Source organism: Actinia tenebrosa, unplaced genomic scaffold (genome assembly GCF_029948245.1).
Source record: "Actinia tenebrosa isolate PJP-AT-01 unplaced genomic scaffold, QUT_ActTen_1.0 PGA_scaffold2__45_contigs__length_23673736, whole genome shotgun sequence".
NCBI classification, from domain to species: domain Eukaryota; kingdom Metazoa; phylum Cnidaria; class Anthozoa; order Actiniaria; family Actiniidae; genus Actinia; species Actinia tenebrosa.
Genome location: NW_028292579.1, coordinates 11,431,433 through 11,441,937, shown reverse-complemented (window position 1 = coordinate 11,441,937; position 10,505 = coordinate 11,431,433). Strand labels below are relative to the sequence as shown.

At 36.5% G+C, this 10,505-nt stretch overlaps 1 protein-coding gene across 1 annotated transcript in view; it reads left to right on the top strand.

Annotated features, from left to right (window-relative positions):
- Positions 1-6,722: 6,722 nt before the first annotated feature.
- Positions 6,723-10,505, top strand: part of LOC116300605 (uncharacterized) — a 32,144-nt gene continuing 28,361 nt past the window's right edge. Inside the window, exon 1 of the mRNA XM_031709505.2 lies at positions 6,723-6,957. The gene's annotated coding sequence lies outside the window, so the exon portion shown is untranslated. The remainder of the gene's footprint in view (positions 6,958-10,505) is intronic.

Below are 10,505 nucleotides of genomic sequence, written 5' to 3'. Positions count from 1 at the left end.
TTAGTAGGGTCTGCGATTCAATTTTTTCTTTACTTTTTGAAAGAAATGTATGCGATACTGATCATCATTTGCAGAAAACCCAATTGCAATAACGTCAATTAAAGATAACGATAGTAAAGGGAGAACTGATTACGATGCCGGCAGATTTTTATATTTTCCTGCTTACTGTTTTTCAGTTCTTAGATAATCTCAGTCAGTTATTTAAGCCGTCACGCGAATGTGATGAACGATTTCTCAAAGGTACTTCACCGCAAGTAATCAGTTTTGCCAAGTTCGAGTGTATGACTGTATATAGTACCGACAATCACATGATTGTGCAACAGAAACCTCCTCGATGACTTAAATTCGTCGTAGTCTGTTCCATAAATTAAGCTCCAATCAAAATCCCTAAAGCATTCTCAACTGCTACCATCCATCATATACTGTAGTTAGTCACATGACAGGGAGAGTAAATTTTTGCCAGCATATAGATCTTATTTATAGACATTTTAGGCTGGAATACGGGAGGATATTTTTTCGAGCCTGTTGTATATTTTGTCGAGACCGATTTATTATCCAAGTGATCTTACCTTTTCCCCGAAAGAAGGCTTCAAAACAAATATATTTTAAAAAATAGTTTACAAAACCGTTTTTTTTTTTTTTTTTTTTTTTTTTTTTTTGTACCGAAAAAAACTTGCAAAATAATATCAAAGGATATTTGCACTCACTCCAGGCTTTCTCCTGAGTTATTCGTACGCTAATTCGAATAGTTGGATAAATAAATTATAGTATTATCACGTGGTGAAGGACAAATCTAATTAGTCGATAATCTTTCTCATCTACTTTTTTTTATCCTTTCCTTTATATAACTAAAACCGAATTTATGCGCAATCGTAGCCATTTTAACAAAAATATAGCAAGCAAGAAAGGAGTAACAAAATGCGCTTAAGCCTGAAAAGTAGATATGCATCTATCTACCCATAAGATCATGCGCAATGAGCTTTTACGTGTTAGATTGAAGTAATAGATGAAATATATTCAGCATAGAGAAAATAACTGAGTAAGAGTAGGCTCAAATAGAAAGATTAGGCTAATTAGTAACTGACTGGACCCAGTTCTCAAAATTATCGACGATGCGAAGCTAACACGAAAACACGGGAAAAAAACACATTTTTTCGATGGAATTTGTGGCATTTCTTTGTATTTCGATGTGAGCCTTGCATCCACGATAATTTTGATAACTGGGTTCAAACTGATATAGTTAAAGAATTTCTGAGTCGTCCATCATCATTCTTTCTCCAACTTTCCAGCTGCACCATAGTGATAATGCTGCTAATTATTCGTCCTCGTCTATCTTAATCCCCGGATTAAGGATATTCAAATACCGAGTTAAGATTTTTAAAAGAATTTCACCTAGGTTGGGGGAGCGACCACTCGGACAACGTTTACAGTGAGGACACTCCGCGAACCGCATTTCGAGTGTTTTTTGTCACAACAATCCCTTGAGCAATTGGAATTAAGAAGATTTTGTTTACTCCATGTATTTGAAGTCAATGCTTCATTTTAGAGGTGTTCACGAGTGCCTTTACTGACTGTAAGGGTACAAAAAAGTGAGAATAGTTTATGTAGTGTATTTTCTTTAAGGGAAAATTTGTCAAACTGGTGCAATGTGTCATCAGATATAACAACGACAACGATAACAACAGCACCACAAACAGTAGCAAAAATTACAGTGACTAAACTACCAGCACCACCGCATTAACAAACAAACAAAAAAGCATTTTCTCGACCATTTTAAAGTAACTTCAATTAATAAAAATAAAGTAATATTTCTGTATTTCTTGTGAATGACACAAGAACACAACGGATGCTTGTACCATCACGTGATGGCAGCCACGACAGGAGGCATGGCAATAGAGTCATTTGTATTTTCATACAAATTAGCCAATCACGATTGAGTATTTAAACAAAAAAATTTGTACAAATTTTTGATATATTTTCTTTTAAAAGCATATATTTTACTTTATACGAGTGTGTGTATGATCAGGAGTGAACAATTCATCTATTATGCAGCGTTAAAAATGTGATTTGTGAATTTGATTGATTTGAAATTTGTTTGGGTGGCCTTGTTTAACGTAGTCGCACTGTAACCAGTTTTCAACATATGCGAAAACTGAAGATTTTCGGAAATATTCTGAATTATTCGAAGTAAGCACCTGTTGTTACTAGTTGTTGATGCCTTAAATGAAGATGATGCTGGTGATAGCAGTAGAGGTAGTGCTAGTAATTACAATAGGGACTTTAAGAGAAAAGCTACGACTTGTAAATGACTTTAGGCAAGAGAATATGAACTAAGAGAAGGAATCCTGCCTATATAGTCTTGTAACCATCATGTGCACAGTTTGATGCTATATTTAGCTTGGAGATATTTTGAGCGAAGAACCTGATTGGTTGATTTCTTGAGGGTAGGCGGCTTCCAGTCTTGCAGTAAACAAAAGCCTGTGTTTTTGTTGTGGACGTTGCGAAATATGGCGCTTTTCTTTCCTAAAACGAGGCATTAAAGGGAAGCATGATTATCGCGCGGGCATGGTAACGAGTTAAAAATAACATCAATGATCCTAAAAATAGCATCAAAGTGTTCACATGATGGGGCACGGGGATTCCTTCTCGTAGTTCGTTTTCTCTTGCTTTAGGGTTTCGCGCCTTCAAAGTCCATCTTCCTTGTTGGTGAGATGACTTTATCAACAATGTTTTAAACGAAATCTCCAATGAACAGAACCCCAAAGACAAACTATTTACACTTCCGGTTGCCTTGGCCCAGGCGGAATTATGCAAATTTACGACAAAGTTAACGGGCGTAAGAATGTGCATCAGCTATCGTGACAAACTTACAGATGTGGTTTTACGAAAATGTGCTTACAATCCCTCGCTATTATTCTCATTTCCTGTAGTTTTTCCTGTAGTTGAAAGGCGTCCCCAGCATGATGTAAGGTCTAGATGTTCTATCCTTAGCTGGGTATCACGTCGTTTCTTAGTGAGAGGTAAATCGTATAAACAGGACATCTGTTAACTGCTCTTCACAAACTCTTGTCAGAACAAGCTTTGGTATGTTGACTATTTAAGAAGAGTAGAGCGGTGTGTGCAACAACTGCCCTGTTGGTTGATCCTTAATTAATAGAGGGGAGTGAGGTCCAACGTAAAAAAGTTGACTAAACTATATGAAGGCTCACGAGTGCGCCTTTAATGGGGAAAAATCGTCTTCGTCTAATACTCTCTTCCTGATAAGATTTTGTCGCTACTGAACCAGGAATTAATCAAGGAAACACAGGCTAGTCATGTGAACTAAAACTAGTGGGTGTGGGACCGTTGTCCTTGCCAAGTCAAAGTAACGCAACCAGTGGTCAAAGTTTGTGGCTGATATTTGAATGCTAGACCTCATGATCAATATATTGAGACTTAGGTCGCAAGGTGGTACGTCTTGAATGTACAAAAAACTGACTTCCAAATATATTTATTGCCGTAAAAAACTTCGTACAATAAGATTACAATATACTCATTCTGTTAAACATTTTTTTGCCATTTTGATTTTTTTGGTATGTTAGGAAGCCTAGCTATCATTGATCGATGGTTCTGAACTACAGAACGCCATCTACTATATCGAAAATTATCACTGAAGTCAGTCAAACGTTGACTTGTGGTTTAAACCTAATTTGAAGCTGCTCGAGTCGATGGAAAAGAAAAAAAAAAGATAGAAAAAGGAATGGATTTGCTTCTTTCGATGGATACAAAAGATATATATATACACCTATTTCAATAGACGCTGTCATCGCCAAAGGCGATAGGCAATAGGCCGCAATAGGCGCAAAGCGATAGTCGATAGGTCTTTCCAAGATCCAAGAACTACTGGAATGACTTGTGTTTCAGCTTCTATCCTATTCTCGTCAATAACATTGACCTTAGTGTTGAGACTGATTCAATGCCTTTGTATTCAACGAAGCCATTTAGTCCATGTCGGAATGGCCTATCGCTTATCGCCTTTGACGATGACAACGCTTTTTGAAATAGGTATATATATCATACAAAAAATTTCTTTTTCTCAAGAGTTGATCTTATTGTCTAACTTTATTGAATGACCGCTAAAGCTCATGACTATAGCACAGTTTCTGAATCAATTTCCGAAACCTAGAGTTAGTTTTTGAGGAGGGAAAATCAATAAACAAACCTCAGAATGTCATAAAGGATGTTAACGCCGAAATATCTCGAATAAACGGCTTTACTCTGACGTCAGTCTGGCTGAAAATGTAATGTCCGTCCGTGGGAACCGGCCGCAGGAGTAAAGAAACGGCGGCAAAGAGATTAATAATAAGAATTGTTTTAGTACTTTTTAACTGCATAGGACGTACATTGTGACCTATGAGAGCGCCGGATTTATTATATTCACTTATGTAGAAAATATACACTAATAATCTTTATTGAGGAAACTAATTCATCTTTCGATAATTCTTAAAAAAGGACCTCAATAAACAGAATATAAATGAATAAATAAATAAATAAATAAATAAATAAATAAATAAATAGATAAATAAATAAATAAATAAATAAATAAATAAATAAATAAAAAATACTTGTTATATATAAATGGGTCATAAATTTAAAAATGTATAAAACTACTGTTTATAATTAAAGAATATAACTACTATAAAAAACTAAGTCTTTCACTGTGTGGCACACTATGGCGGCTTACAACGCTCCCCCTTGTACCAGGGGTAGAAAACCAAGGGTGGAAATGCGCCTTACGCGGGATTTGGACTAAAGAAATACCTTATACGTAAGGACTCTAGGCTTAAGTTGAGACGATCATAATTCAGTTTTATCCTTTTCTGTTTGATATGTGTAAGATGGAAAGAATGATTAAGATCAATTGTCCTTGCTTTACGAGAGTAACACTGGTGCTGAATATGCGTAATACGCGAGAAGGACAAAACTCGTGAGTCCTTTTTACCTGAAGAGATGGAAAACGAGCGCGCGTGCTATGTTGAGTTATATAACACCGAAGTTGACCAATTAGAGCGCGCGTTATATCTTAGCTATTTTATAATTTAGTGTTGAAGATGTGTAAGGGGGAAAGTAAGAATTAAAATATAAAATTCAGTCGTCCTTGTTTTACGAGAATAAAACTACCGTTGAAAGTATGCGTAATGCGCGAATTTCCGTTAAAAATGCGTGAAACGTGGAAGTCATCTGGCAACCCTGACCGGTGACGCGCGCCTCCATCTGACCGAGTGGAAAAGGTGCAGCAGCAGACGCGTTGGCGACTTCTGCGTCGTTAAGTCGAAGTTTAGTGTACACTTTATGACTAAGAGCCTAGAACTCTTATCACTCGTGTATGAAACAATTCGAATGGAAATCTTTGTATAAAATGCTGCTGGGTTAAACCAAAAACATCTTTTGTTTTATCTGGGTTATCTATCTTGTTAGGACGTGGCAAAATTGCCGTTCACACAATAAAAAAAACAAACAACAACAACAAAACAAAAACAACAAAACATGATTCAAACGTGCCAATCCTATTTGTACTAGTACTGGGAAAAAAATTAATTGCCCATGAAAACGATCGACCTATAATCTTTGAAGGGCTGTCTATTATCTGCGACCTGAAAATGTATACTAAAAATTTGGAAACAAATTGAAAACTTTCAAATGCATCGATCAGTCAACTTTGAACGAGTAATGCCTATAATCGAACCGATATGAGCATTTGTTGAAATTTATATGTTTACTTTGTTCTGGTAAGGTCAAAAATTGTTCTTACTAAGAAATTCTGTCTTTACTGTCTATATTGCCGCCTCGGGGGAGTATTTTGCTAGCTATGCATGAGGCATCTTTTCCACCCGTTCCCTATCGACCCACGTCTCAGTCTAATCTCCCCTTAACCCTCATCCTTCATCATTCATCAGACAAGTTGTCATATTCCTTAATTACAAAATGTTATCCTTGACTGAAAACTATCGTATAACTTGTTGTTTGAGTGCATGAATCTTAAGCTCAATAGATCTCTTCAGCTTGGGCGTAACGCTTTCCTTTCACATTTCAGACTACGTGCCATTCGCTTGAGGGTAAGGTTTGTTTTTTGAATTACATCGATACTCTTGTGCCTTCTCCAGCGTTACTGATAGACAAAGAAGTAATACTCAAGGGTATGACCCGTGTTCTGAAATGGGAAAAGGACTAATAGGTTCTATTGATTGGCTTTGAAGGCTGCCATGTTGGTTTGAACTGAGGGCAGAAAATGTGCCATGGTACCATCACTTTAGAGCCATATAAGGAAGAGTGCAGCGAGTTTGCAGCATGCAACTTCTCCGGCTAAATAACCTGAAATGCGATCTAACTAATTAAATTCACATAATGCACACTGTGTAAATGTCTGCCGCGAGGTGAAGACTGACGAATCGAACCTTCCGCTGTGAGGATGTAAATCCTCATCGAATGATTTACATTACTCCTATTTACATGTTTTACATTACTCCTTCTGAAAGACTCTTTACGTAGTGTCGTATTTCCTGGCAATGTTTTCATTGTTTAGAATACATTTTTTGTCACAGTTCCTTCAGTTGTCAGCGAACTCGTCCTATTTGTACAAGAATGTCTGTTTGTGGATAGTTTAAACCGGAAACCAACCTGCCGGGCGGAAGTAACGGGTCAAAAGTTTAAGCTTTCTGAATCAGATATTTCTGGACTTCATTACCTCGACTCCTCAGTATTTAACGCCAGCTAAGAGATTATTTTCCATATTATTACTAGGGAGGATCTCTATAACACATCTGCCAAACCTGGATTTAGTACCTTCTACAGTCTCTACTAAGACTACTACAAGTTTCTAGAGGTTCCATTGATTAGTCGAGTTCGTCTATCTAGTATAGTATAAACTTACTGGAGTGTCCTGTTTGTGGATCGTACAAGCCGAGAAGCCGTCCTAAGGTGAGTAAAGAGACCTGGTGTCTGTCTCGTAGGGTATAGCTAAATATCTGTGTATTTTCTACCTTCACCAATTATGCCTGCCTTTCAGCTCCTTTAATTACTCATGTAAGGCCAGACTTAAGTCAGATTACACTCCAAAATCGTCAATGAATTGAAAGAGCACTAACCAACTCAACACTAGAAAAGGAGTCTTAATTACCAGGGTGGTTTATGTTGTAGTTTAATATGTTTTCTTGTTAATTGGTTAGTCCGTGATGTCAGTCGATAGTGTTTTGCTGTTTATCGGTTTCAATGACATAGTGACCTTGTAAGACGAGTCTTGCTTCCTAGCCAAGTTGACGTTGACTCCAAGTTCATATACAACAGAGTGCATACCATATACTCCGTGAAAAACTTCGTAAAAAATTTTCTACAAATTTTCACAAATGAGTAAGTTCAGCAGACCTCAGGAGACCGTAAACTACAAAACTTTATTAGAATTTGTACAATTTGGTTAGTTAATTTTTCACGGATATCTGGTTTGCGCTCTACCTCTATCGTTATATATATACATATATTTGCTGATGTAAAGAATTGCGTCAATGAGACATCGCGTTGCCGCGTACTCGAGTATTTTGGCTCTCAATAGGCAGATTAAGATTCCCGTTTTTCCTTCCCGCAAACGGCAAACGTGACCACGTTTTCATCGTTTCCCTACATTTCACTTTACCTTTTGCAAACCTTCTCGACAAAGACAAGTATTCTTTTGTTTATCTACTACTTGGAGTTTTTTGCGATTCCTTTTCACTAATTTTAAAGAATTTTTTAATGGTCAACTGACGTTTCACGTTTGCCGTAAACGACAATCTTAAACTCTCTAATGTCATAAGGGAATAGACAAGCCGGAGACTAAGTTCTCTTTTACGCTAGCCGTGGACCAATAGTAGTCTGAATCAGCTATTGTAATTCCTTAAACATAATTCAGTGGTCGGCACTACTATTATTGGATGTTTATTGAGGAGATTAGTAGAATGATTAACATCTAGACAATCTAGAATGGGTACGGTAGTTTATCTGCTACGATATTTAGTTTGTTTATTATTAGACTGTCAAATTGACAATTGTATATTTGGAAACTGGCTTAAAAATAATCGCTTTGATTGACGTGTTTGTATTATCTCTTTTATGGTAGGATTGGGATAAGTGCATTTTGTTAGACTTGACGACGCAGTTTGTCAAGAGTCTCGTCGATAGTTTAAACTGAATTGTCCTTTTTTATTTACACAAAACGATCTTTCATTTATGCATTGTCTACTAGAGTGCAAACCATATATCTGTGAAATAGTACAAAATAGCACCAATGAAATAGATGTGTTATTTCGTTTCTGTGCAATTTCACGGATATAAGGTTTACACTCTTCTTACGAAGGTTATAATTTAAGTCAATGTCTGCATCTCACGTGTTTGCTCATTATACACATGACGTCTAATATCTATGGTGACGTCATAATAACAATAGTGGCAAAGTTTAGCTTCCGCGTGTGTGGCGTTGGGTGTGTCCGCGATATTTTACAATTGAGTTGAATGTTAATAATAGGATGTATAGTAAGCCGGAACGAAAAAAACCACTACGACAGTGAAAGATCTAATAAATTAAGTCAAATAGTTTAAAAGTCTCCGCTTGAAATCGCAGATGTATTGAATCATATCTTTTGCGGATATGAATCAAAAAGGCAAAAAAAAAAAAAAAATTGTTTCAACTCAAAGATTGATTCAGTTAAGAATTCAGCTTATAACGTTTTGTGAAGTCGCAGGATATTAAAACCGTATAATAAGCGCTTAGTTTGTCCAGCTAATTTTATATAGAAACAACCTTCTTGGCTGATCAAAGTCAGGGCATGGGTAACTCTCAGATCGAACCCTGAAACAACCCCTAGGTCGTTCTAAGTCAGGAGTTTTTCTGAGTGAGGAAAACCGGTGAAGCTGGAAAAAACCCTCGAATCAAGGGAGAGAATTATTAAACGCCAAGGCTGAGCCAAGTTGTTCTACATGATTCTAGAAATAACTTTATTCTTGACCCTGCGATGATAAAATCATTTCATGGCCCTACTAGGTAATATAGAACAAAAACTATTATCTAAATGTTAGTAATTAACGATTCAAGTTTTAATTGTATTTTCTGAGTGAGATAGCCAGTTAATTGCATTGAAATTAATAATTGAAATTCCTGACCATCTGTGGTCACGTCCAATAGACTCAATGTCTTGACTGCTTCATTGACACTTTTATCAAATGAAGCTCATAACTCGTGGATATCAAAAAAGTCTGGTTATTACTAGAGTGAATCATAGTTAATGGAGCTCCATTAACTATGGTCTTAGCTTCAAGTATAATGAACTAAAGTAGTTTTGTACTACAGTTTTCACTATATCATATACCAAAAGCATTCGACGCAAGTCTTATTCTGAAAAAAAGGGCAAAATTGACGTTATCAAATCGGCAAAATAAAATGGACCTAAGTATGCAGGCCGTAATCGAACGAATGAAATAACTAATATAACAAACGGACGAGTGAAGATTCTATCAGCTATCTGAGAAACGTACATAGAATAGTCTTCACAGTCATATGTGTGTACGTCTTTGTTACCACATATTATAATACACTAAACAAAATTACTCGATTCTGATTGGACAAGAGTAGATAGAATAGTAATGTTTTGAAAGTTCTCAAATCGGACTCGCTCTAAACGCTCGTTCGTCCAATTTTGAAAACAAACATCACTCGTACCTAACATAAATTCCGAATTGTACTCGAAATCGTGCGATTTCCTATACTAACATTTAACCCGTAAGTCATGGTAACAGAATACGGTTACATAAAAGCGTCATTCCAATGTTTTAACGTAGGTAACTATTAACAAGCTCAAGGAAGTCCTAGTTCTATGTCCTGATTAGATATCAAAATAGCTGGACCCGACGATCTGATAGCAGTCAGTCAGTTAATGAAAAATAACGTTGTACATAGTTACGAAGACAGGCGATACCAGTGGCTCCGATCAAATTTCTTTTTTGTGCCCTTAAGATATATTACATAGGGTCTTACAACGACTGATAAGAAGGTGCTCCCTTTGTCTAAAAATAACTGCAAATGTTTAGACTTTGATGACGAAGTAAAATGGTGGTAACGCCCCAGGCTCGATTGGAGTCAGCATCATAAGTCAGTATAGTTTGTTGGGTCCTTCTCTTTATTCCGCGAGGATTTTCCAATATTTTTTCTGTTATTTTCTCTCTTTGCTAAACGAAATCATGCTAATGGCTATCTTATAACTTTGATAAAACTAAAATTGCATCATCTCTGTAGATTAAGGTATCGATAAAAATGAAAGTATTTATACAAAAAAGAAAAAATTTGAAGAAGAATAGAGTTCTTTATTATTGTCCCATTTCAGACCACGTGTCATCCCCTTGAGAATGAGATTCTTTGCTTGAGTTGTATCCATGTTCACTCATGTGTCTTCTCATGCGCAACCGTTAAACAAAGAAATGATACTCTAGGGAATGCCATGTGG